Source organism: Microtus oregoni, unplaced genomic scaffold (assembly GCF_018167655.1).
Source record: "Microtus oregoni isolate MIOR12 unplaced genomic scaffold, Mior012 000012F_ref0000307, whole genome shotgun sequence".
Lineage (NCBI taxonomy): Eukaryota > Metazoa > Chordata > Mammalia > Rodentia > Cricetidae > Microtus > Microtus oregoni.
In genome coordinates this window covers 16940434-16967985 of record NW_024543071.1, presented here as the reverse complement: position 1 = coordinate 16967985, position 27552 = coordinate 16940434, and the positions used below count along the sequence as shown (strand labels likewise).

The 27552-nt window shown below is 44.4% G+C and overlaps 1 pseudogene; it reads right to left on the bottom strand.

Moving 5' to 3' along the window:
• Positions 1-11388: 11388 nt before the first annotated feature.
• On the bottom strand, positions 11389-25415 carry LOC121454094 (annotated as a pseudogene).
• Between the last annotated feature and the right edge of the window lie 2137 nt (positions 25416-27552).

Below are 27552 nucleotides of genomic sequence, written 5' to 3'. Positions count from 1 at the left end.
GCAAAGCTACCCATGACAGAGTGGACACACAGTTCAACCCGCCACACCGTGGGAGGTTGCTGGATGACAGAAAGGAGCAAAGTGCTGACACCTTGTGTAATGTGGATGCTTGTTAAACTCCGTGTCCCACAAAGGAGGCCTCCATTGGGATGTTTACAGAAGGCTGACATCACTGTAGAGAAACTGGCTGCAGATTCGAGATTTTCCACTGTTAGGCATGGGCATGAGGAGTGGGTATAATTAGACTCGGGGTTTCTTTTTAGGGTCATAAAAGTTCTAAAACCTGATAGCAGTGATGGTGGTTGTGGGTGTACAACCAGATTTTTTTTTTTTTTTTTTGGTTTTTTGAGACAGGGTTTCTCTGTGTTGCTTTGGAGCCAATCCTGGAACTCAATCTGTAGACCAGGCTGACCTTGAACTCACGGAGGTCTGCCTGCCCCTGCCTCCCAAGTGCTGGGATTAAAGGCGTGCACCAACACCACTCTCCCTAGAGCATTAATATGTATCTTTTAAAATCTAGATGTAGTAGGGGTGGGGTGCTTGCATGCCCTGGCTCACATGAGGAGGTCACATGACAACCTGTAGATGTTGGCTCTCTCCTTGCACCATGTGGATTTCAGCATCAAACTCAGGTCATCAGTCCTGGCAGTAAGCACCTTTAGTACTGTGCCATCTCACTGAACTTGCACACACACACACAAACATACACACACACACACACACACACACACATACACATACACATGCATTCATGTGCATGCACACGCACATATACTCACAAACGAGATAAGGTCTCACTATATAGTCCTGGCTGGCGTCAAATGCACCTGCCTCTCTATCTCCTGAATGTTTGATTTAAAGGTATGCCTGGTTGCACTAATATTTTTTGAATCATCCACTTAAACCAGGTGAATTTTATGTCATGTAAATTATATCTAGCACAGCTATTTTTACAATATAAAAACAATTAGGCAAACCCCTCCCCATAGAAATAAGTACAATTTACCTTCCAATTCAGTGGTCCCATTAATGGGTATCTACTCAAAAGTGTAAAGAACTGCACTCAAGAGTGTGTACGCTAGAATCATTCATAATAATTCATAAGTGAACACTATACAGATGCCCATTAATTGGAGAATAGACATGAAAATGTTAGTTAAACATCGTGGTACACACTCAATCTTGGCTCTCAGGAAGCTAAAGCAGGGATTTTAGAGTTCAAGGCCAGCCTGGGTAGCAAGAACCCATGAGACAGGATTGGGGATGATGTGGAAAGCAGGGCACGGAAGGAGGGAAAGAAAGATAAAGAAAGGAAGGAAAGAAAAGTAGAATGTATATAAATGCAATTGAATTCTATTCATAATAAAAAGGAATAAAATCCTTGGTCCGGTGTGGAGGGACTCCAAAAACATGATACCTGACAAACAAAGGGTGTCACATTGTACAGTTCCGCTGGTAGGAAGTATTCTGTGAAGTGGAAATTGACAGTGTTTGCCTGAGGCAGGAGACAGGAATGGGAGGTGGGCAGGAGAGCCTACTGGAGTTATAGGGTGCCCTTAAAACAGGGTGACAGGCATGGTTTCATAACTTGGTAAATCTACTAAAGTTACTAACTTGCACCTTGAAATCCTCCACCTTGCTCTGGTGGCCCATCACTAAACCTCCACCTTCCAAGTACACCATCCTTACCTGAATGCTGCTTTCTGGGGTGCATAACCCTGCTCCAGATCCCTCTTTTCCCCCACAACTCCACCCCTGGGAGTTGCTTCATCAGCCTCCTATCTGCAATGCTCATGCCTTAGCCTGGTGTATGTAGCTCGTCATGTAGCTGGGTGGTGTTAGGACCAAGCACAGGCTTGCCTGGTATTTCTGCCAGCCGCACTGTCTCCAGCTCCACCCAGGTGACTGTCGTAGGTGGCATATGTTGAGTGAATGAATCAACAGGTTTACCTGCTGGCTTCCCTTGCTTCTCCATGCTCTGTGATGCCATTTTCCACCCAGAACAAAACCAAATGAGAGCTCCGTGTGCGTGGTACTGTTGTCGGAGGCCATTTGTTCATTTCCCAGCCACCCAGATTCCTGAAATAACCACACAGAAGCTATAGTATTTGCAATACTGTTTGGCCAATAGCTTAGGCATATTGCTAGCTAGCTCTTACATCTAGAACTAACCCATTTCCATTATTTCATATCTTACCACGAGACTCATGGCCTACCAGCAAGGTTCAAGCTGGCAGCTCACATCTTTCCCCTCTGGTGGTTACATAGCATCCCCTTGACTCTCTCTCTCTCTCTCTCTCTCTCTCTCTCTCTCTCTCTCTCTCACCACAACAATCAGAAATGAATATTTTCCCCAAACATCTTAAGCCTGAGCTAGAATTCCAGCGGGGAGATTAACTAGAGAGCTCAGTTGTCTAACATCTTCTCTGTATCTTGACTCAAACTATGGGATGCAAGTTTTGCAGATATTATAGCATTTTCAGAGTTCTCCCTTCTCTTCACCCTAATTTCAGACATGTCCCTCTTCCTAGGTTCTCAGTGTTCCAAAGCCTGTCCCTATCTAGATCTCTGGATCTCCAGCCAAACTCAGATAAGCTTCACACATTACCCTGCCGGTTACTAAACGCTGCCACATATATCCCTCACAGCAGCCAGCAAAGAAGACTTTGTAGTTTCCATTTTAGAGGAGGAGTTTGCTCAGAGTTACAAAAATAGAAAACAGGAGGAGGAGGGCTGAGACCCCATGCCCTCGAGCACAGTTAGGAAAAAAATGTATCCTAACTCAACTGATCCCAGTGAACACCAGTGTGGAGCAGAGTCAGGAAACTACAAGAGATACCAGAGCAAAGGGAGGATGCTCAATCTGCAGAAGGCAGAGAGGACACCTACCCTCAAGGAGTGAGACCAGAAACAATTATCTTCTTCTGCTATCTTGCCTAGAGTCTACAGAGGAGAGAGGAGATGGGTGAGGGGAGGGGGAGCAGTGTAGGCAATTGAATCAACGGTCCTAGTTTGCTCTGTTTTGAGATAAATATTGTGACCAAAAGCAACCTGGGGAGGAAATGCTTTATTTAATTTACAAGGGAAGCCAAGTGGGCAGGAATCACGGAAGGCCGCTGCTTCTTGGTTTGCTTGCTACCCTGACTAGCTCAGCCTGCTTTCTTATACAACCCAGGACCACCTGCCCAGGGATTGCTACCACCCAGAGAGGACCACACCTTCCTCCATCAACTAGCAATCAAGAAAATGCCCCCATAAGCACATCCAAGGACCAATGTGATGGAGGCAGTTCTTCCATTGGAAGTCCTCCCCAAATGTATCATGTTGACAACGAGTCTTGACTAATCCTCACACCGATCTTGCTTAGCCAGACTCAAGGCATCTTAGTTTTAAATTTTCTTTGCTGTATTCTCCAGCAGTGATGAGCAGAGCAGTATCAATGCAATTTAACATTGCACAATGAATGTTAGTCAACCGGATCTATAAATGAATCAAGAGTTTTGCTCTAGTCAACTGCCCAGTCATTTTTTTTTTTTAAAGTGTTTGGGTTTTGAGTGTTTTGAGAGTGCAGAGCTCAAGGACCCTGATCAGTCCTGGAGACAGATGAAACCCTTTCCGAGTCACCACATCTGGGACACCCATATTTTCTCCATCTCAAGCTTCCCATGTTAAGGCCAAGGCTAGCTACTCAGTGAGAACGTTCGTCTCTAAGAAAGCCTCCCCTGGATGTTTCTATCATTGTTTGTCATTTTGATGCAAATACCTAGCTTATCAGTTTCCTTATTTAGGTGTTTGTGACCCGTCTTTACTGGGAAACCATAATCTTAATGAAGAACAAAACTAATTATTCTAGAGTTTATCACTTAATCCCACGACAACGTGCTAGATATATGTAGTAGGAGACTGCTCATCTGTTTCCTGGCCACCTAGACCTGAATAATAATACAGAAGCTGTATTAATTACAACACTGTTTGGCCAATGACTCAGGCATACTTCTAGCTAACTCTTACATCTTGAATTAACCCATTTCTATTAATCTGTGTATCACCACGAGGCTGTGGCCTGCCAGTAAAGTTCCAGCATGTCCTTCTGCAGCTACATGGCTTCTCCTTTTCTCTGCCACTTTCTCTCTCTATCTCTGTTTGGATTTCCCACCTGGCTTTACTCTACTAAGCCATTGGCCAAAACAGCTTCTTTAATAGCCAATGGAAATAAAGCATATTCTCAGCATACAGAGGGGAATCCCACATCAGATGTTGTCTTAATTGCAATAATTACATTAATTAATATGAGAAAATCCACCCCCAAAGCTGGTGCTGCTGCTCCTGGGTTTGGATTCTGAACTACAGAAAAGCGAGGTAGCTGGGCACTTGCCTCTCTGCTCTTGACTGTGCATGTGATGTCACTGGCTTTTGAGGTTCCTACTACCCTGACTTCCCTGCTGTGACAGACTACAAGCTGGAATTGTAGCCAAACTAACCTTTTCCTCCCCAAGGTGCTTTTTTATCTGACACCTTATTACAGCAACAGAAATGAAACCGGGATCCACTAAAATGTATTTTTTAGTGTTTCGAATTACATTACATTTAAATTTATAGTGTGTGGAGCAGTATGCATGTGCCGTGGTGTGTGTGTGTGCGCGCTCACATGCGTGTGTGTAGATCAGAAGACAACTTATGTGAGCTGGTTTTCTCCTGCCATGTAGGCACCAGGTTTTGAACTCAGGTTATCAAGTTTGGTGGCAAGTGCCTTAACTCAAGGAACCATTTCCCTTGCCTCACCACTAAAGTTGAAGTGATTTACCTAGACCATATAATTTTAATCAACAACTATGGAGCTAGTTGGCCTTTTGGTTCCAAGTCTGAGAGCTTTCCATTGCCTTCCCAGGATGTTGACTCCGACATCACATTGTGCCTACGTGCACACAGAAGTATCACTTGTCAATGGGAGATCAAGCTGCATGAAACCTACATCCTCCTGGTGCCGCGAGACTGTTACATTTCTTTGTCATGGTTTTGCTTTTCCCTGTTTTCTGGCTTAGCTCCTCTAATTCGACCCCATCTCCTTTGGATGATATTTGTCTGAGCTCATTCTCTGATGTCTGGAATCATTTCTCTTCTGCTGTCTTTTTCTCTAATAATCTCCACATGTACCCCGTTCTGGTTATTACTCATGCTTCAACAGGCTGGGTTGTTTAAAAATAGGGCAGATGAGACTAGGGAACGTGGGAAGGCATTATCCCAACGTCAGTTCTCAGCTGTGTCAAACAGCTCCCTTCAGACGTCTCGAGAGCCGTTGCGTCTTTTCTTAGAGCTCGGTTGGACAATGCGGCTCAAGAGGACAGTTTGTTCACTCAGTATTGTAACCTGGTAGTCAGGTCCCTGCCCGTTGGCCAGCTTTCAGAAAGGTAGCGATGCTATCTGAAACAGGACAGATGACCTTAGGGCACAGGCACCGACACATCCACATTGTCTATCTCTTCCTTTCCCAGCTTCTCCACTGGTTTCCCCTTTCTGAGCAGCTTTCTCTGCTGTTCTTTGGTTTTATAGAGATGCCACCAAGCCCATGACAACCACATCCATTAGGATTAGATTCCACTGTAGGTGACAGGAAACTCTAATGAAGTCTGGAGTCTCTGTTGCCCTGGCTCCAGCTAGCTTGCTCTTCCTCTAGGCTCAATGTGCATTTCTTCCCTTTTGTGCCCAACATAGTTCCAAACTTGTCTTCTGTTCACATTCGGCCACCAGGAAGGAGAACGTACTCTCTCTCTAAGAAGAAAACACCCAGCCTTGCACAGTTAGTGCATCAAGAGAAAGGAAGAGCAGCTGGGGAACACACGCCTGAGACTTCCCCAGGATTTCCCCCACAGAGTCAAATCATAAACTTACGAGCTAGCAGGTTTGCTCTGGGGTACCTACCCAAGACTCATGGGAATGTATGCACCCAAAGACTTGTAGATGAACACAGCAGCACTATTCGAAACACCACAGAATCAAGACAGATGTTCATCAACTAATGCTTGGAAAAATAGTGTGTCCTATCCAAGCAACGCAACATAAGTCAACAACAAAAGACATTAACTTTAGGCAACAACACGGGCAAACTTCAAAAGCAGGCTCAGTGAGTCATACAGAGAACACACTTAGTGCATGACTTTATTTACCAGATGTTCAACATAAGCGAGTCTGTAAAGCTACAGGTGGACGGCTGATGGTCGAGAGCTGGGGAAAGGTAGACAAAGGGCACAGCGTTTCTTTCGGAGGTAACAGAAATGATATAAGATTGCGTTGTTAGTTGTGCCATTATTATGTTCACAATTTGTTTGCTTTGAGACATTCTCTGGGAACTTGTAATCCTCCTGCCTCATCTTCCTTAGTGCTAAGATTTTAGGCATAGGCTACCATGCCCAGTCTGCCTCCCGGTATGCCATGCTTGTTTAAGTGACTGAACTGTGTGGAAATTCTACTTCAATGAACGTTTAAAAAGAATACCATGTCCATCTACTCATCCACCCACAGAGGGCCACTCCACGAATCAGCAGGAACACAACACTCTGTGTTGGGGAAGACGGTCTGTCCTCCAGCATCTGTGCTTGGATGGGTTGGCTCTCTGTCCTCACATACTTGGATGGAATCCACTTCATTTGGCAGTCCTTTTCTTGATTTTGTTTAATAAGGGTTTTTTTTTTCTCTATTTTATATAAGGCAGAAGCTTCTCTTTCCTTTGTGGTTCTATTTTGCTTTCAATTGGTTTCAAGAATTGTAGGTGATTCATATATGTGTGTATATATATATATATGACAAGAATTTAAAATATATATACAGATATATGTATATATAATATATATTATATGTGTGTTAAGGATAATATATATATATTATTCTCTAAATTCTCTAAAGTATTCTTGTACATCTTTTCTTTGAAATGCTTGTTGTTGCTAGTCTCAATGTGTGATATCCTTGATTTTTTTGTTTGTTTGATTTTTGTTCAGGTTTTTTTTTTGTTTTTGTTTTTGCATTCAGCCTAGCCTCCACGATGTGGTTTTGAAAGTTCTCTCTAGACCGCTTGTCTCCAGATGACAGTTCCAGCACTCCACCCCACACCACCTGTGTCAGTCAGGCCGCTGTTTCAACAGAAGCTTTGTATAAACTGTGGGATGCTGCATATATGTCAGCTCTGCATCTTCATGTGGGGGCTTTTGCTCATTCTTCAGGGACCTCAGCTGGGACCTGTTGGAATCTGAAGGTGCCACCTTTCTCTCTAGGTGCTCCTCTGGGGAAATGGCACCACCTGTTGCCCAGTCAAAAACCCTGGAGCCATTCCTGCCCCCAAACCCGCTGTGTATTCTGGCTGCAAGTATTCACTGGTGTCCCGTGCCTTCCCTGCCATGGGCACTGACTCTGATTCAGCCTTGCCTCGGTCACGTTGAGAGCCTCCCACCTGCCTTGTGCCCAGGGTTCCATCCCCACCTACTATACGTGCTCCTTGTATTGCTTTCCACCATTCAGACCCTTGCCTCTTCACTGTTCCAAGTCCAGAATTTTCTACCTGGCAGAGGCCTTCCAGCACTGGAACTATACCGCATTGTGTTTCCACCACCAGATTGCTTGACTCCCCTGCAATGTCCAACATTGTCGAGCCTTTAAGACCCTCTTAGGTGTTAGGATAGCTCCACTCTCTCTTAGGTGTTAGGATAGCTCCTCTCTCTCTTAGGTGTTAGGATAGCTCCTCTCTCTCTTAGGTGTTAGGATAGCTCCTCTCTCTGCTTGGGAATCGGCTCACACCTATTTGTGTTAAAAATAACAATAGTGCATTTAAGTATGATTTTCTGAGAACATGTCCTGCCTCTTTCCAGGTCTGATTTTAGTGTCCCTCCCTGGCATTTCCACAGAACTCTGCGGACGTCAGAGATCCCGGCTTCTGCTGTTATTCCTGGCTTGTTTGTCTCCCTCGATTACAATATAAGGTGCTTAAGGACTTTGCTTCTGGACCCCTAGTTCCCAGCCTCCACTGGCGTGTTACAAGAATTCATGCTGAAAAGCAATGAACTCATCTCTGCTTTCACGTTTTGTTGACTCGAGAGCAGGAAAATGACGGTGTGGAATTTTAGGCTCCAAGGCTCTTGCAGCTGCCTCCCCTCACCCTACTTCCAAGATCGTGACCATTGGTTTGGCGACACGTTGCCTCAGCCTGCTCTCTGGCCAATGGAACGCTTGTGTAGTGTGGACTCTGGATCCGTTCTGTGTACTGGCCTTGCCTCATCTGTACACAGTCTGCCCTGCAGTAATCCTCTGGCCAGGAGTAAAGGGCTTTTTTCGACTTTGGAGAGATGAATGTGATGTATGTTTACTGATCAGACCTCAGTGAGGCTATCGGGAATCAGGTGAGGGTTAATTGGACACTAGGACCACGGCTCTAACCGATCTGGTCCTTTGAGAGAGGGGCTGTTGCATTCCGGGCTTTGAGTCGTCCTATTGACTAGAGCAGGTAAATGGGTCTCATTGATTCTAAGATGCTGGGGTTTTTTTTTCTTTTTGACATTTTAATGTCTCTGAAACAGGAATACAGTATTTATTTATTTATTTATTTATTTATTTATTTATTTTGTATACTCTGTTCTGCCTGCAGGCCAGAAGAGGGCATAGATCTCATTTCAAATAGTTGTGAGCCACCTTGTGGTTGCTGGGAATTGAACTCAGGACATCTGGAAGAGTAGTCAGTGTTCTTAACCTCTGAGCCATCTCTCCAGCACTGAAATATAATATGTTAATAAGAAAGTGTAAAGTAGAAACCAAAATTATCTAGTAGTCTCTATGGTTGAGTGATGGAGGAAGGTCATTGGCTAATAAAGGAACTGCCTTGGCCCATTTTATTGGTTGGAAGATAGGTGGGAGGAGTAGGCAGAACAGGATGCTGGGAGGAAGAGGAAGTGAGCTCAGTCTCGACAGCTCTCCTCTCGGGAGCAGATGCCTGAGAGAGACGCCATGCTCCGCTCTCCCACGTGATGAAGCAAGCCACCAGATTAGACATGCTGAACCTTTCCCGGTAAGGCCAGTGCTCACAGATTATTAGAGATGGGTTGATCGGGATATCAGAATTAGCCAGTAAGGGCTAGAGCTAAAGGGTCAAGCAGTGTCTAAAAGAATACAGTTTGTGTGTTGTTATTTTGGGGCATAAGCTAGCCGAGCAGGCGGCCGGGGTGCTGGGGACGCAGCCCCGCCACCCCTAATTACTACAGTTGAGGGATGAATTAAAAAGCTACATGGGTCATTTATATAGACTAATAGCAATTTCCTGAAGGGTCCTGACCCATAGGGTTGGACATCCCCTACAAGCTATGTTGAACTTGGTTCACAGGCTTAGATTCAGAGTATTTGGATTCCAAGGAAACTGAGGGTTCAGGAACAGCATCCTGCAGGACGAGACATCTCTAAAGGAGAGCTGGAGGGGACATGTCACTTCCATTCAGCCTAACACAATAGTATAGCATGATTAATAAAAACCCAGAGACAGATACTGGGGTTCAACCCGAAGACCAGAAAAACAAAGCAGCCAGCCACCGTCTCTTACCTCTACTTCAGTCCGAAAACGGTGATCCTGCCTCCAGGAATCCTCAGAATGAGACTGAGCCTGAATACTGTCCTGTCCTGTCTTATATTCCTCTCTAGCACTGGAATTAAAGGTGTGCACCACTACTTCCCGGTTTCTATGGCAAACTAGTGTGGCTGCTGGGATTAAAGGTGTGTTCCACCACTGCCTGGCCTGTATGGCTGATCAGTGTGGCTTTTTTATTCTCTGATTGTCAAGAAAGATTTATTTTTTAAAATACAAACAAATTATCAGTACACAATAGGGCCTGGTTCAGGTCATATTGCTATTTAGTCCTCGAAAACCAAAGAACTAATGTCAGCGAGAAGTGATGACACACATCTTTAGTCCCAACACCCAGAAAGCTGATGAAGGAGAACCGCATATTTGAGGCAAGTCTGGACTTCATAGTATGATCCCCTGCCCCATCAAAAGAAAGGCGAGTGTCTGACTTAATTGAGAAGATCTGTGGAATGGATCTCAGGAAGTTCATCAATGGCTTAGCACTAAAGTCCTCTTGGCTGTACAGATGAAATGATGTCCTCTCTAGGGAACTGGATAGCAGAAACCCCAAGGCTTTGTGTCAGTAGTTGGGCTTTTTGCCTGAGATCGGGACAAACCTGGTCAAACTTCCTACCCAGTGGGGTTTTTTTTCCTCCTATACCTCACAGCATTTTCAGGGAGAGGTGAAATAGGATGACAGCTGCCTGCTTAATGAGTGGAAGATGCTATTGTTGATGGAGCCAAACTTGCCTGAGGGAGAACACTTTTAGGATCTCCTGGGGATGCTATGCTGTGCCACAGGACATTCTTTGGGGTGAAGAGATACTGTAAATTTATATAATAAAAGTAACTTTATCATTATCCCTGACTCACACTCAGAGAACCCATCGTTTGCACTGCTTTGTCATGACCTCTTCGCTTGGCTGTGATGTTTTTCCTGAGTAATCAGGGTAGTTGGAAACTAAGAAATCAAACTACCTGACCAGGAAGGGAAGGAGGAAAGGGGACAGGGAACAGGAAAAGACCATCAGCTTGGAAATAGGGAACTGGGTGGGAGGGGTTCGAGTCAGAGAAAGAGAAGAGAAGTCTGGGGCTGGAGGGATTGCCACAGGGATTTTTACAGACGTTTACCTTTGCGATGTGTGTGGCTATCCTTCCTTCCATACACCCAAGAAATGCTCAGATTAGGTCTCCCACTGGCCTGAAACTCATCAACTGAGGCTAGGCTGACTGTCCAGCAAGTCTGAGGGGTCTACATGATCTGCCTCCCCAGAACAGATAGTACAATCTCATCTCCTCATCAGCCTTCTTTACATGGGTTTTGAGTTGACGCTCAGGCCCTCAAGCCTGCACTGCTAGCACTTTATCCATCCAGCTGTCATATCTATAGTTATAGCTATATATTTATCTATATAGCTATCTATGTAGCCTAACTCATGTTTTGAAGCTGGCAATGCTGCCAAGTTGTTTTTATGACTTAACAGTAAGTACAACTGGAGACCAAATTCTGAAGACAGAAGAAGGAGTGGTGAGGCTCTTTGACAGACTCTGGCTCTGGGAATCAGAAGATTAGTAACAGTTGACAGTTAAAACTGAAGACATCTGTGTCTGTGTTTTAGAAAAGTTAATATTACAAAAAGAAATCAACAGGTAAAAATTGCAGCAGTGAGTTACTTTATCATCAGGCAGTAGATGACATCTGAATTTGAGTAATGTTTGCTTTCTTTAAAACTTGCCTTAGCAGCCCACAAAATCGTTCCTGGAAGACTATACTGGTGTATAGACTTAAATGTCCCCTAGACTTGGAAAATTGTGACAGTTTGGTCAATTGACTTTGCATCAGTGGGTCTCTTACTCACGATATAATTCAGTGAAGCTAAACATCGCTTGAAGCGTGTGTACTTACCAAGGGAGAAAGGAACAAAGTAGTCTGTTTTCTTGAAGCAGCCATTGTCATCCAGAAAGTGTCCTGGGTCAAATGTCTCTGGGATGGGAAACTCCTTATGATCCAGTAAGATGGAAGACAGCAGCGGGAGTATAGCAGTGCCCTGAAATCAAGGCTGGAGAATGCGATGGTACCTTGTCGTGCATTCGCGTGAGTACTGCGGTGCCCTGAAATCAAGGATGGAGAACGCGATGGTATCTTGTCATGCATTAGCTCACAAGCAAGTCAAACCCTCCTGTTACCAGTACACCTGGTAGGGGGAAACTCCCCTGCCTCCCTGACCACTGTCTCAGGTTATAGCTGCTACACACACTTCTCGATTGACAGGAGGGCTCTCTGGGGAAGAGTGACAGTGTTCAGTAACAGTCACTAAAAACCTGAGGCTTGCGTTCACATTGTCCACACATGGGCTTTACTGGGGCTTCCGTCTCAAGATGAAAGAATTACTTTTTTATGTTTACTATTTTTTTCTCTCTGGATTCAGATATAAGAGAAAGAAAATGAGATCCTGAGCCTCAGATTGGTACAGTCAAACTCCATTTTCCTCACTGTAAGATGGGGAAATGAAGACAGGTTTTCCTCCTGACCTGCTAAGATTTTGTGAAGCTTAGGTTTAGATTCCAGCTTCTTTTTCCCCCTCAGAACAGTGTTTCTTTGTGTATCCTAGACTGTCTTTGAACTCACTCTGTAGAGCAGGCTGGCCCTGAACCCTGAGAGCTACCTGCCTCTGCCTTCCAAGTGCTGGGATTAAAGGCGTGCATCACCACAGTCTGGCAGACTCCAGCTTCTTAAACTGTGGGTCTTGATCCTATGGAGAGTCATAAATACGGGTATCCTGGTTAGTCTTCAGTTACCTTGACACAAGCTAGAGTCATTTGAGAAGAGAAAATCTCAACCGAGAAAATACTCTTATCAAATTGGCCTGCCACTGTTTCTGTCAATTCTAGAGTTTTTGAAGTTGCTTTCAATGTACTTCCTGTTTACTTAGGTAATATTATATCCTTTTGGGGTCTTTGATGGAGTTGAAGGCAGATAATTATAGTTATAGTGTTCCTTACTTATGATAAAAGATAAATTATATATAAAACTTTAGATTTACAAAGATAAAATAGATGGTAGAATATTTTCTTTAATTTTGCCAGATACAAATAGACTAAATATTGTAACTATAATTCTTGCTTGATAACTGTTTTGCATATATAGCTTCATTATGTGAAAGTTAAAACCTTCCTTTTTAATTAGACAGAAAAGTGGAGATGGTGTGGGATGTTTTTCTGTATATGTTTTGCTTTTATTGGTTAATGAATAAAGCTATTTGGGTCAATGGCTTAACAGAGTAAAGGCAGGCAGGAAATCTGAACAGAGATATAGAGAAAGAGTAGGAAAAGTCAAGGAGACTCCATGGAGCTGCCGAAGAAGAAAGATGCAACCAGTGCCTTTTCAGTAAACCACAGCCTTGTGGCAAAACAGGTTAATAGTAATGGATTAATTTAAGATGTACGAGCTAGCTAGAAATATGCCTGAGACATTAGCCAAGCAATGTTGCAATTAATATAGTTTCTGTGTGATTATCCGGGTCTGGGTAGTGGGGAACAAGCGAGCAGTCTCCATTTATATGTCACCTAGCTCACTATTCTGATGAGTGATTGATGTGGAAGTGCCCAACCCACTGTGGTGGTGCCACCCCTGAGCAGGTGGTCCTGGGTGTATAAGAAAGTAAACGTGGTAAGCCAGGGAGAGCATGCCAGTAAGCAATGCTCCTTCATTGAAGTAATAAGAGCGGCGGCGGGGCTGTGTCCCCAACACCCCAGCCGCCTGCCCGGCTAGCTTATGCCCCGAAATAATTACACGGACACTGTATTCTTTTAATCACTGCTTGGCCCATTCTCTTCTAGGCTAATTCTCACATATTAATTTAGCCCATTTCTAATCATCTGTGTGTAGCACCCCAAGGTGCGCTTACCGGGGAGATTCTAGCCTAGTCCATCCTGGGTCAGAGCTTCATCCCGGGAGCGGGGCATGGCGTCTCTCTCTGAGGCGTCTGCTCCCGAGAGAGCTGTGGAGTCTCTGCGCTCACTTCCTCTTCCTCCCAGCATTTTGTTCTGTTTACTCCTCCCTCCTATCCTCTAACCAATAAAATGGGCCAGGGCAGTTCCTTTATTAGCCAATGACCTTCCTCCATCACTTCATGGCTTCAGTTCCTACCTTAGCTTCCCTCAGTGGAAGCTGGAATATGTAAGCTAAATATAAAGAAACCCTTTCCCCTTCAAATGTTTTTGGTCACAGTGCTTTTACCATAGCGATATAAAGTGAACTATGAGAAAGGGGACTGCACATGATTTGGCAACAGTTAAAGGCTTCTGAGTACACAAGGATCAAAAGTGTAATCAAAAGCAAACATGCAGAGAAACTGAGGCATTTCACAAAGTGCCTACGTGTGCTGCATCCTGCAGCTTCACTGCAGCCTTGTTCTGAACACAGCATGTTGTCATGAGCACGCTGTCACACCATACAACAGCAAAGAGCATGACCCGACACACCGCAGCTGAGATTCAAGACTGCCGTACCCTATGGGTTGCAATGTTCTTCCTGTACACACAAAGTTCTCTACTCTTACAGAAACAATGACTCGATTTCGGAAAACAAAAAGTGTTCAGGTTTTTCCTTCTATCCTCCTTCAGCCTGCAAGTCTAAATTTAATGCATCTTTAAGTTGTATTATGTTAGAAAGGATGTTTGGTTTTAAAAATTGCCATTTAAGCCACTGACTTGAGTGCCACTAAGAAGTTTCAAGCAGGGCTGTCGCACAGAGAAACCCTGTCTTGAAAAAAAAAACTGAGGGGATAAAAGAAGAAGAGATTTAAAGCAGTTTTGGTTTGGGATTAGGCAGGATTTTTCAGAAACTTCTGAATGGCACTAAACATCCTGCTGCTCTTTTTAAACTGTCCACTTATGCAAAGTGGCATCCTCAGTGTTGACAACCATAAAACCAAAACATCAGCTAACTCTGGAAATCACCAGCGGAGGCTCTCCGTCCTCCAGTATCAAATACTCAACCCGTACTTCAGTCTTCATCTAAAAATAACAAGCACAGCTGTCTCCTTAGTGTGCAAACGTGGTTGTTTTATATATTGTATCAATTTCATACATTGTAAAATTATATGTGCAGCAAAAATGTTTTCAAATTATTTTCTTTCTGATTTATCACCGGGAAATGTTTAAAGCGTGTACCTCTTTTGTATACCTAATAAACAAAGGTCAGAGCTTCCCTGGTAGCAAGGGGGTGTGAGTGGGGAGTGTCCAAGAAGCTCCAGCTTAGATGACAAGATGCTGATGTGACCACTCTCTCTGGGAGCCTCACATCTGCCAGACACTGGGCTGGGATGTTTTAAACCTCGGTTCACTCCATTGCCAGCTGAGTACCTGGATGCTTTCTGGCTCACAATAATATAAACAAGAAAGTTGGGGATTACTGGAGCTTGTCCTGGCAAACACCACAGCTGGATCCCAAATCCAGCTCCACCTGATCACACGGCACCCCTTTGCCAAATACTGAGATTTCAAGTGTGGGCCTTGACATCTGACTTTTAAATATATATATATGAATAAATTCTTATTTGGGGGGAAATCTATACAAAAGTAAGTTCTTAGCAGTGGGGATGCTCACCAGGTGCTTTAACAGTCTGTAGCTGTTGAAAAGGTTACCCTGGTTACTACTACCAACAAGAATCCCATCCCTTACGCAGAGCTGGTGAGGCCAGCCTGATCTACAAGGGAGTTTTTGGCCAGTCAAGGTATAGCCTTGGCTCAAAAACAAAAAACAAAAACAAAAAAAAAAACAAAAAAAGCTTTCTTAAACATCCTGTCAATATACTATGCTAAATTAAAACATGAATCTTTATAATTTTTATTTTCAACCTATTCCATTCTGTGGGTATATTTTTATATACCCATTAGCCATTTATAATTACCACACACAAAAAATAAATTAAAAGGACAATGGATTTATGTGTTATCATTTTGTAGCACTTATACTTATCTTATTTGTTTTGTTTTTTTGAGACAGGGTTTCTCTGTATAACCCTGACTTTCCTGGAACTTGCTCTGTAGACCAGGCTGGCCCCAAACTCAGAGATCTGCCTGCCTCTGCCTCACGAGCGCTGAGATTAAAGGTGTGTGTCGTCACTGCCCAGCTCCTATTATTTCTTTTTTAAATTACATATCAAAATTGGAATCTGTCAGTTTGGTTCCAAAAACATACATGGTTATTCTTATATATGTAGTATAAATACATTTTATATATTATATATGTGATGTAAACATATAGTTGTATTTAGGGATAACTTGTTTTCCCAGTCTAATACAGAATACATTTTTAATTTATTAAAAATTGTGTAACTTAGTATTCTAAAGCAAAAAAAAATCTTTCATGGGAGGGAATGGGAGGAGATGAGGGAGGGGAAACTGCAGTCAGGATGTAAATAATACATTTAATTAAAAAGAAAACTTTCTTCCTGCATGGTGGCAAGTTCTACAGAGTGAGTTCCAGGACTGTCAGGTTTGATACACAGAGAAACCCTTTCTCAAAACAGCAGCAACATCAACAAAAATCTTTCATTACTGAAAATATCTTTAAATCTTTAAAATCTTGCAAACTTCCTGTTTACTCTTGAGTATTTTCTTTGTAATTCTTTTTAATATGAAAAATAATATGCTTAGCTGGTTTGGTGGTGTACACCTGTGATATCAGCACACCAGCAATTACATTAGAAGGACTGAAAGATTGAGGCCAGCTGGGGCAGCATATTGAGAACTTGTTCTATTAAAAATAAAAGAAAACAAAAGATAGTTTGTTTTCTTTTTTAAAAAAATAAAGAAAAAGATTCAAAGAATCATACATACCTAGATGAATTTGTCACACTGTTTTCATGGATGGTTCATTAATAAAAAAAATGGCTGATGTGGGATTCCCCTCTGTATGTTATGAATATGTTTTATTGTCATTGGTTAACAAAGAAGCTGTTTTGGCCAATGACTTAGCAAAATAAAACCAGGCAGGAAATCTGAGGAGAGATAGAGTAGGAGGAGTCAAAGAGATGCCATGTAGCTACAAAACGAGAGATGCTGAAACTTTACTGGTAAGTCACAGCCTTGTGGTGATACACAGATTAACAGAAATGGATTAAGACATAAGAGGTAGCGAGAAATATGCATGAACCATTGGCCAAACAGTGTTGTAATTTAAAAAAAAAAAGGAAGAAAAGGGGACAATGGCAGTGCACGTCTTTAATCCCAGCAACAGCAGCAACAACAAAGGAAGGAAAGGCCTGGAGGTCATCCTGTCTCTGCCCACCACAGTGCTGGGGTCCATGTGCACACCATGCCTGGCTTTCGGTGTGGGTGCTGGGATCTGAACTCAGGTGTCAGCTATGGAGATTGTGTGGACTCGCTCTTCAGCAGACTTGTATACTCATCTTTGTCAGACTGGAGGCTGGTTTGGGCTTGGCAGTGCTTTGGTCACACGTGGAATATTTCCTCCACACCATGTGCTGCAGAGCTATATGCAGAAGGCTCGCTGCATCCCTAGCAAGCACGTGTTAATGGTCAGTGGCAACAACAGCCCAAATGTTTGAGAAAATCAAGATTAAAGACACTGGTGTGGTTCAGTGTAAGAGCTGCTGCACCTTGCCGGAGTCCGCTCTTTAAAATCCACTGTGAAAAATCAGGTGAGCCACTGCTCGCTTAATACGTGTGCTAGGAAGACAGGAAGGGGCCAAGGAAGCTTCAGGTCAGCCTCCCAGACTCTAAGGAGTCAGAGGCAAGGCCCCAGAGGTGACAGAGTATCTGTGACTCTGTGTTCTTTTGGTGACTCTCCCGACCACAGAACTGAGAACCACTCCCCAACATCAGCAGGGGCCATGGTGTCCCTTCCTTCCCAGTCATCTTTCCCAACTGCATCTAACCTTGGGGATGACCTAGTGTCTGAACTTTGTGTCCTTGATCACAGCCTGGGGCAGACTAGATGGAAGAAGAGTGATGTATCTTTGAAACTCATGCAACACAGCATAGGTGCAGGGCAGCTTCACTTTGTCCTTCATGCTGGGTGCCGGTGGCGACCACTCACACCATCAATTTCTTCATGAATGTTGGTTGCAGAGACATTGTAAGGGCTACCCAGGCCTATATTCTCAGGAGACCTGAAAACACTTCCACGAAGTGATAGAGATAGAATGTGGCCTAGAGAAGGCTTCGTGGGAGTCAAAGCAATGTTACTGGGAGCCCTGTTCTGCTGCAAATCCTAACGACTAGGCTGTTGGAAACAAAGGCCGGGCAGCAATGTGCACAGATGCATTGAGCTTAGGAAAAGACCCAGGCAGTCCCAGCTGATCACGCGGTTTCCAGCAAATCAGCCAGAAAGGGAAAATGTTAGCTCCTTATCAGGCTGGAGCACCTCTAACAGCTACGCTCACTTTCCGCATCTCCTGGGGGAGGGCAACTGCGTTTTGAGCGGTAAATACTGGCTTCCCACAGTCTGTGTTCTGGGAACAGGCGTGAGATTCTCCAGCTTCCCTACAAACTGTCATCTAATGTTTGACTTCACTTTAAAAGCACGGCTGAGCCCCACCTCGTGATCTCTAAGCAGTTAGAGGCAGCTGTAGAAGGGAGACTTCCCTTCAGTGGCGCAGCTACTGACAGGTGGCCCATTCTGTCAGCAACACCTCACTAAACTCATTGACACACACGCATATGCACGCATGTGCGCACAAAACAAAACATGAAAATAGGGGAACTAGGGGACTATCCGGGAAAAGGAAAGTGGTCAACAGGAGAGGGAAGTGGGAGAAAGGAATAGGACCTAAATACATCATATACTTGCATGTAAAAGTTACAATGAAACCCATCATTATAAGTAATTAGTATATACCAATAAAAAGAAATATAAAAATTCCTTCAGAGTTTACATTTACATCCTTGGGGAGTTTGGTACGTTATAAAGGTGGGAAAATAGAAGCCTGAAAGATGACAGACCTCACGTGAGGTCACACTGCCAGGTGTTGGCACGAACAAGTGTGATTTCAGTATGAAAACCCCACTATGGCTCAGTTTTTTGGTCTCTTTTTCTAAGAGATGAGGTTTGAGATTCATAAGCCCTATTTTTTAACTTAAATGAAACTCATTTAGTTCCTAAGTTCTTCTCTTCCTTATCAGCACTAGGGGACATAATTCTGTCCCTCAAAACCAAACCCCTTCCCAGGAAGGGTGGCAGCCCCGCCCTCTTTCCAACAGGTACCTTGCACCTCTGGGTGCTTCACAGGCAGCAGAATCCCGAATCCCAGGGTGACACTGGTTGTCTTGGCAACGGCTCTAAACAGGTTGGACCCACAGGTTGCCAAGTTCTCCAGATCAAATTCAGATTTCAGGTTGTACTTCTCCTGTAGGTGGTAGAGTTAGGGGCTCTATGAGCTCAAGAGGAGGCGATGGTTTCCTAAAATCCCCCCATACAAGGTTTCACTCCTCACAAGATTCCTTTTGTATGCTGTATTGTTGTGATTTGAGCAATCAGTCATGAGGCGAAGTCTCCTGGGCTCGACGCTCAGGTTAGCCAAGACACAGACATGTGCCCCTGGCATGCTACTTCATCTCTTCCCTGAGTTTCAGAAAGCTTTAACAGAGGTGGAGTGTTAAAGAGGAAGCGCTCACGACAACATCTCATGCATGAACACTTGGCAGATGATAGGCTTCTGTATTTCATGAAAGAAGAGCTGAAAACTGCTGGAGCCCAGTGTAGGAGGTCACTGGTGTGGGACAGCGACCAGCTTTCCTTTTTCTACCCGGCTCTAGGGCTCTTCTGTAGCTCGTTTGCTTTGTAGAGCAGGCTGGCCTCAAACTCAGATTTACTGTTGGGAGCTGTGAACACCCCCCTCCCCAGGTCCTGAATTTCTGGTAAACAACTTGTAATGCTTGCAGCTGCTCTGAGCATGAGACCCTCAGGAGTTCCTGATGGCAGGGGAGTGGTTTCTGGTGTGTTTGGTTGGGGCGTGGATATCAGTTAAGGATCCCTACATAAGTGGGTCTGGCACACAATAAAGGGGGCATTCTTGGGGCATTCCTGTTTCAAGGGTGACCGTGTCTCTGTCTTTGTGACTTTGTATAAAGGGGGCATTCTTGGGGTATTCTTGTTTCAAGGATGACCCGTGTCCCTGTGTGTCTGTCTGTGTGTCTTTGTGTGTTTCAATCTCCAGCCCCTTGCCCGGTTCACTAACTGTGTGGTAGCACATAGAACGCAGACAGATGTGATGCACCGCCATTTGCCTGCCTTTTTCTGTAACTTGTATGCAGTGTAGAGCAGGCTGGCCTCAAACTCACGGAGACTTACCTGCTTTTGCCTCTGAGTGCTAGAGTTTTCTTTTTCCCAGAGAAACACATGGTTCCCCTAACGTTCACCAGAATGAATGGGCTGTTTGTTGCAATGGACCTCTTGGGTAATTGGAATAAGTGTAAACACCTCAACTAACTCAGGGAACTCCGAACAGTGGAAGGGACATTGTTATTCTCCTCTCAGACATCTTTTCTGGGGAGCCTGGCTATATAAGTCAGCCCCCGCCAAGGGTTATGGGAATATGGCACTTATGATACAGCTGAGTGGTGTTTTCCTCTCATCTCTACAGCTGGGGGACTCTTACGTGAACAGTTCTAGTTTTCAGAACCCAGAAGGGGTTTTCCGATTTGGAGCTCCAGATGTGATTTTAGAGTCACGCGGTTTCCCCAGACACACGGTGTTTTGTGTTCAGCTGCATTCCGAGGTCCGATGCCAGGCAATAGCTGTTACTAAGTGTGCATCACTTACGATTCATGTACTGCGCATTTGTTTCAAATCCTTTATCCAGCAAGCCACATAGTACCAGAACTGCAACAATGACCTTCATATGGGACTCTGCTTTTCTGCATCTTCATGAGGGCTCAAATACAGAAAGGGAAGAGGTCCCCTCCCTAGGTTCCGAACCTCCTCAGTCTTGCTTAGGAAACAGTCAATGCAGTCCCGAGGGTTAGCAGGATCCAGGGACACTTGATGCTCCTTCATTTTTTCCAGAATGAAAACCTTAACATCATCAAGTCTTTTCAAGGCTTCCTTATGCTTTCCAGGAATATACTCCATAGATGTTGGCCATAGATTGTACATCTAAAAATGAAAGTGAACAAACACAAAAACTCACAAATTCATCTGTGGGGAGTGGTGTAACAAACAGAAGGGGAGGGGAAGTAACATGAAAAGAGGAGTGTCCCCTCCATCTCTGGCACGTCTTCCCTCTGCTCAGCCAGAGTCAGTGAGGAGAAGCGGACTGGGTGGTTTCAGTGGAGACTAGGAACGCACTTCCTCGATCCCCTCCACCCTCCCTCCTTCTCCCTTTAGTTCGCAGTGCCGGGCTTCACAAACATCAGACAAGTGTTCTATGACTGATCCACACTCCCGGATTATGAATTTTTCTGAACACAACAGTTGAAGTAAGCAGAGATCAAACTTCCCCAGATGCTGGGCTGACCTCGGCATACACACTTGAAAGGGCACTGTGCTCACAGGTCAAGGGAACCCAGAGCCTTTGACTCTGTAATGGTCTTCGAGTAGATCAATAAGGACAGTGACAAACTTGGGTAGAAGCTGGGTCTTACCTGGCACCACACAGAGTTCACTTGGTGAAAATTTTTGTTTAGGAGGTCCCCTGAGGGTGAGGAATGTCTTGTTCTTGTAGTGGAAATGTGTTGAAGACGATGGAGCAGATCATGTTGCAGGAAGCACAGGCCAGAATGAAGGTGGGATCAAAGGGCTCAGCTGGGGGTGGGGGGATTTGAACAGTGAGATTTGTGTTTGCAGTGCTCAAGATTGAGCCCAGCTGATAGAGGAAGGTCATTGGCTAATAAAGGAACTGCCTTGGCCCATTTTATTGGTTAGAAGATAGGTGGGATTACGAGACCTGGATGGAGGTGGGCAGTCCTTGGGCTTCCCACAGGTCAGGGAACCCTGATTGCTCTTCGAGCAGATGAGGGAGGGGGACTTGATTGGGGGAGGGGGAGGGAAATGGGAAGCGGTTGCGGGGACGAGGCAGAAATCCTTAATAAATAAATGAGTTTAAAAAAAAAAGAAAAACAAACAAACAAAACAAAAAAAAAGAAGAAGATAGGTGGGAGGAGTAAACAGAACAGAACACTGGGAGGAAGAGGAAGTGAGCTCAGACTCCACAGCTCTCCTCTCGGGAGCAGATGCCTCAGAGAGACGCCATGCTCCTGGCTCCTGGTCAGACGCACGCCATGAAGCTCCAACCCAGGATGGACTAGGCTAGAATCTTCCCGGTAAGACCGGTTCTCACAGATTATTAGAGATGGGTTGATCGGGATATCAGAATTAGCCAGTAAGGGCTAGAGCTAAAGGGCCAAGCAGTGTTTAAATGAATACAGTTTGTGTGTTGTTATTTCGGGGCATAAGCTAGCCGAGCAGGCAGCCGGGGTGCTGGGGACGCAGCCCCGCTGCTCTTATTACTACACCCAGCCTACTCCCAGCGCCTCAACAATGAGCATTCTAGTCACCTTGCTTTAGGACTTCAAGAACTGTGTCTCTTTTCAAATATCTACATATGGTTTATTCATCTAAACTTCCTTTATTAGGATGCAAGCATCTTCTAGTCATATTAATTACACATGTATATATTAGCATATACAGTACATATGCCATTAGCATATTCCATTATTCTCAGAGCATGAGATACCATATGCTCTCTATAGTATTATACTATAATGATAACACATTTTATTATTATGTATATAATAATAGCAATGAGCAACATTATGGAACATTTCAAATATATTGGGTATTATACAAATGCCTTTTACTATATCCTCAAATCTTTCTATTGGTTTTGATTTACAGCCTGATTTTTTCAAATAATGAAAATATAGCTTATGTCCAAATGTACATCTAATAAAGTACCACAGTTAGATACTGAATTGACTGAAAGCCCTGCAGAGCCCTAACCACCAGCTTCCGGGATGAGGTTCCTATTCTGATTGATGTCTTCACAGACAAGGCCAACCTTGGGCCAAGGGTCTCCTAAAGGAGAGGCAAGGACCCGGAACAGGCTGTAGGCTTCACCTCCCTCCACAAGGCATGGGGCTTTCTCCTGCATCCTCTCTTCCAGGCTCCTCTTCCCCATCCCAAAGTTCTTCAGCATCATGAGTGAGAAGCATTGCAGAAGCTTCCATCTCTCTCCATTAGTGAAGATGAGTCCTGGGAAGAGAAATAGAAGAGCAGGTGTCCTGTATCACACAGGCCAACTTCCCTACAGCTCTTCCTTCTCCTGTCTACCCTGTGTTGTTTTCCTTATCTGGATTAGAGCCGGCAGCCCAAGCCACGTGGAAAGCAGTTCAACTGAAATGTCTGCCATAGGAAATGAAAATAAGCAAAAACCTGTTTCATTTTCCTAGAGACATATGCTAAAGCATTGTCTGTCTTTATATGTACAGGTATATCCATGATGGCCATAACTTCTAGCAAGTGTGTGATTACCAAATCAGCCTTTTCTGAACGCAAAGCAGTTGCCCATTGAAAACCTGAATGGGTATCAATGGTGTGGTGTACATACTTTGGTTTTCCAAATTCTACAAAATGGAACACATTCATCTGCCAGATTTCATTCCTTTGAGTATACTTTGGTTTACTTCCTACAGGTAGTGTTTGGTTGTATAGAGAACAAGTAGGAGATTTCCTTATACTCTCCTTGACTTGTTACATTATGATGGAAAAGTCCTCTTTTAAACCTTTGCTATTGACATGATGGTTTTAATGAAATTCTGAGGCTTTCAGCACATTACCAATCAATAATCGATCAATTTCTGCCCAGCCTCTAGAGTGGTCCTATTGTGCCCCTCCCCTCCAGAGCTGTCCTATTGTGCCCCTACCCCCCCCCCAGAGCTGTCCCACTGTGCCCCTACCCCTCCAGAGCTGTCCAACTGTACCCCTCCCCTTCAAGAGCTGTCCGACTGTGCCCCTCCCCTTCAAGAGCTGTCCGACTGTACCCCTCCCCTTCAAGAGCTGTCTGACTGTGCCCCTCCCCTTCAAGAGCTGTCCGACTGTGCCCCTCCCCCTCCAGAGCTATCCTATTGTGCCCCTCCCCCTCCAGAGCAGTCCTTTGCAGCTCTACGAATAGCCTGCCCCCCTGGTAAGTTAGGATGTCTCTGCAGCTCCACAGCTATAATGCATTCTCCCACAGTGCCACCTTCACCACGTGAAGCTGCACCCCAAGTACTGCCTCCCTCCAATCCTTGACCTTTGAGTGACGACTCCTGCTATAAAAGCTTTTCATGTGGTTTAACTCGATCCTGTCCACAGAGTTAAGATACAGGTAATGTCATCTGACTTGATGCTCATCTTCAAGGAGCTACAGAAACTGTTGTATGATGAAATGTTAAGTTCTTCATCGTTTCTTTCATTTTCTTTTTTGAGCTCCTAAACCCCATGGGTAACCTGGGTAGTATAAGAAGCCTTTATTTTTTATTTTTCAATGTAGATTTTCTAGGTTATGCCCAAGTTTAGAACAATGAACTGGTTCATAATGAGCCCTGAATAATTCCAAGACGAGGGCTGGCTCCGCCAGAAGACAAGCCAACCAAGTTGAAAACATTGAGTCACTTGACATCCTGAACTTCCAATCTCAAGGTAGTTTAGGGGACTCTGGAGATAAGAGTTAAGCCACGTGACCAAAGATCCGTGAACTGGAGAGATGGCTCAGCTGATGAAGAGCTTACCCCACAAATATGAGAACTGAGAATCTGAGTTTAGATCCTCAGTGCATAAAAAACTGGGTGTAGCAGTGCAGACCTGTATTCCAGCCCAAGAGTGGGAGGGGGAAGAGACTGGATTCCTGGGGCTTGTTGAAAAGTAAAGTGAACATTAAGGATGGCACATGACCTGTGGCCTGCACACACACACACACACATACACACACACACACTCACGCACGCACGCATGCACACACGCACGCAAGCACACACACAGAGTCATGCTCACGTAATGTTATCTCAGCTTATACTCTGGACACCAAGGCTAAGGTGAGCTTCCAAGATCTGCTTCATTCTTTAAAACCTCTGCGTTTGGGATCCTCTGAGATCTGTCCTACATGTTGGTTCAGTATGTAATAAAACTGTAATTCTAAGCCTACCACCTTCCTGAGTTCTGTGAGCTATTATGCAAATGGCTGAGCCTGAAGCTGTCATGGGAACCCCCTAAATTTTAACTGGTTGATAAAAAATGCAAGTGACCTGGAACCTTTAAGTGTCATGTGAGGTCAGTCTTGTTGGGAAGTAGGCCTATCACTTGTGGAATCTTTGATAACTCTGAGCCATTTGCATTGGAATCCATTGCAGCATTGCAAGCTTGTGGTTAGTTGCTAAGTTCAAAACAGACATGGAATAAGTTAGTAATAAGATCTCTTTCGCCTAAATATTCAGGCATCAAGGGAGGTCAGTATGCATTTTGGTTTGAAACAGACCACATCCTTTCTGGCTGTCTTCAATTATGGGCAGAGGTCCTCTTCCCAAGGAATTCATCACCTTGAGTGAGTAGACTTTCTTTCACCACATTGGATCCGTGTAGAACCACAGCAGGCCAGGATCCAAAGTACAGAGTATAAATAGGCCGTACTCTTCGGCCAGCTAGAAGGAGACAGAAGCCCTTGAGAAAGCGATATTGTGAAATCTTTCTATTGGACGCTTGTAAGTAAGCGTTTTCCACATGGCTTCGCCTTTGCTACATCAGTCTCATTTTAGGAATTTAACCTTACGTATCCAGTCCTTTTATCCCTTCGTTTACACGTGCAACCTTACTCGGCATCTGTACCGCATCAGACCCTGCACACAAAGGAACTACAGTTAGTTTTCAGGCATCTGCACTGGCCTGCCCTTGGGGTCCTGACGGGATACCTGCTCAGCTGCAGCCACTAAGGGAACCTGGTGTGCACATTCGCTACATTCCCTGTTAAAAGGTGGCCGCGCCCACTTCCCTTTTCTTTTTCTCTCTTTCTCTGTCTGTTCCTTTCTCTCCCTCTGCTTCTCTGCCTCTCTCTGTCCTAGCCCCCCAGCCTCCTTCTCTTCTGCTGTTCCCGACCCCAGAGGACTGTCTTCCCCTCACCCATTCCCCCCCCCACGCTCTCCTTTCCCCTAATAAAAACTTCTCCGTGTGAGTTCTGTCACAAGGCGTCTTTCTCTCTCATGCCACTTTTTAAATTACAACAGCCATTATACAACTTAAAATCCAATGGAAGTAAGAGGGAAGAAACATTCATATTTAGGGTAGGATATACCCTACCTTAAGTCATCCTTGGCTATGTAGTGAGTTCGAGGTCAACCAAAGTAGACAAGACCCTGTTACCGCCAAAAAATGAATAACACCAAATTACTTCCAAAGTCTAAAGAGGCAGAGGAACAGCCAGGGGAGGAGCATACATTCTATCCATGCACGAAAATGTCCTTATGTTACACAGTCTCGTGTACAATGAATATACATAGTGGAGTTTAAAAAAGAAATAACCAAATAAATGACATTGTAAAGCCAAGGACGGTGATAAGGAGTGTAGTCATTGGATGCCAAAGAAGAACTTAATAAAAAATGTAGGGAAACATCTAGAAAGGGGTCCCATTTATATTAAACTAAAGATGCAGATATGCACTCAATAGAATTTTTTTTAGTCATAAAGGAGAATGGAGCTCTATCCCTGCAGGAAAATCAATGCGGCCGGAGATAATCATATCAAGCTAGTCTCAGGGGATGCTGAGAATCACATCTGGGGCCCCGAGCTATGCTCCTATTCCCCAAATAAATGTGCATATATGCTAGTGCATATCAAGCTAGTCTCAGGGGATGCTGAGAATCACATCTGGAACCCCGAGCTACGCTCCTATTCCCCAAATAAATGTGCATATATGTGGGGGGACTGAACATTCCACGGCATACGTGTGGAGGTCAGAGGGCAATCTTGGGAGTCAGTCTTTTGCCTGATATCTTGCTTGAAACCAACTATTCTTGTTGCTTGCCTCTGTTCTGTATCTTGCAGACCAGCTAGGTCAAGCTTCTGGGGAGTCTCCTATCTCCACTCCCATCTCACTGTAGGAACACTGGGGTTACACACACACACACACAGTGAGGCACACACTGTGCTCAGCCTTAAGTGGGCTCTGAGGATACGAACTCTGGTCCTCACGTTTGCTTGGCAAGAGCTTCACTAGGCATCCCCTCAGCCCCCAACAAACAGATACATGCAAAGTTGTGTTTTGATAATTTGTTTAAAACCTGAGCGTGTTTTCTCTCACTGGGGGGTTCTATATTTAACACAGACATATAAAAAGCATATGTGTTCAGATTGTATTAAAGCAGAAGTAAACTGTCTGGGGGATAAGGGAGGATTAATGGGAGTAGGGAGGGGAAAGAAAGGGGAGGATAGCGAGGTACGTGTGGGGATGGTCGAAGTATAACATATACCTGTATAAAAATGGCCTTATATAGCCCAGTGTTAAAAATAAAATGAACACTAAAGATGAAGCCAGGGCACTGGCATGTGCCTACCTGTAATGTAGCACTTGCTGAGTGGAAGCAGGAAGATTGGAGTTCATGGTCATCCTTGGCTATGTAGTGAGTTTGAGGTCAACCAAAGTGGACAAGACCCTGTTGCCGCCAAAAAACGAATAACACCAAATTACTTCCCAAAGTCTAAAGAGGCAGAGGAAACAGCCAGGGGAGGGGCTTAGGGGAAGCTGTCAGGTACAAACAAAGGAGTATGTACAGATGTCGATGGTAGCAATGTTCCAAAGAGAGAATGGAGCACTGAGATCGCCTGCCAGTTAGGATGATCCTCAAACCCACTTTATGACCCTACACTAGAATCCAAAGCAGCCACTTGAAATTACATGAAGTGCCGAACAAATTGGTGAGAAATAAAATGACATTTAAAACCAATTCTAAGGATGGAGATATA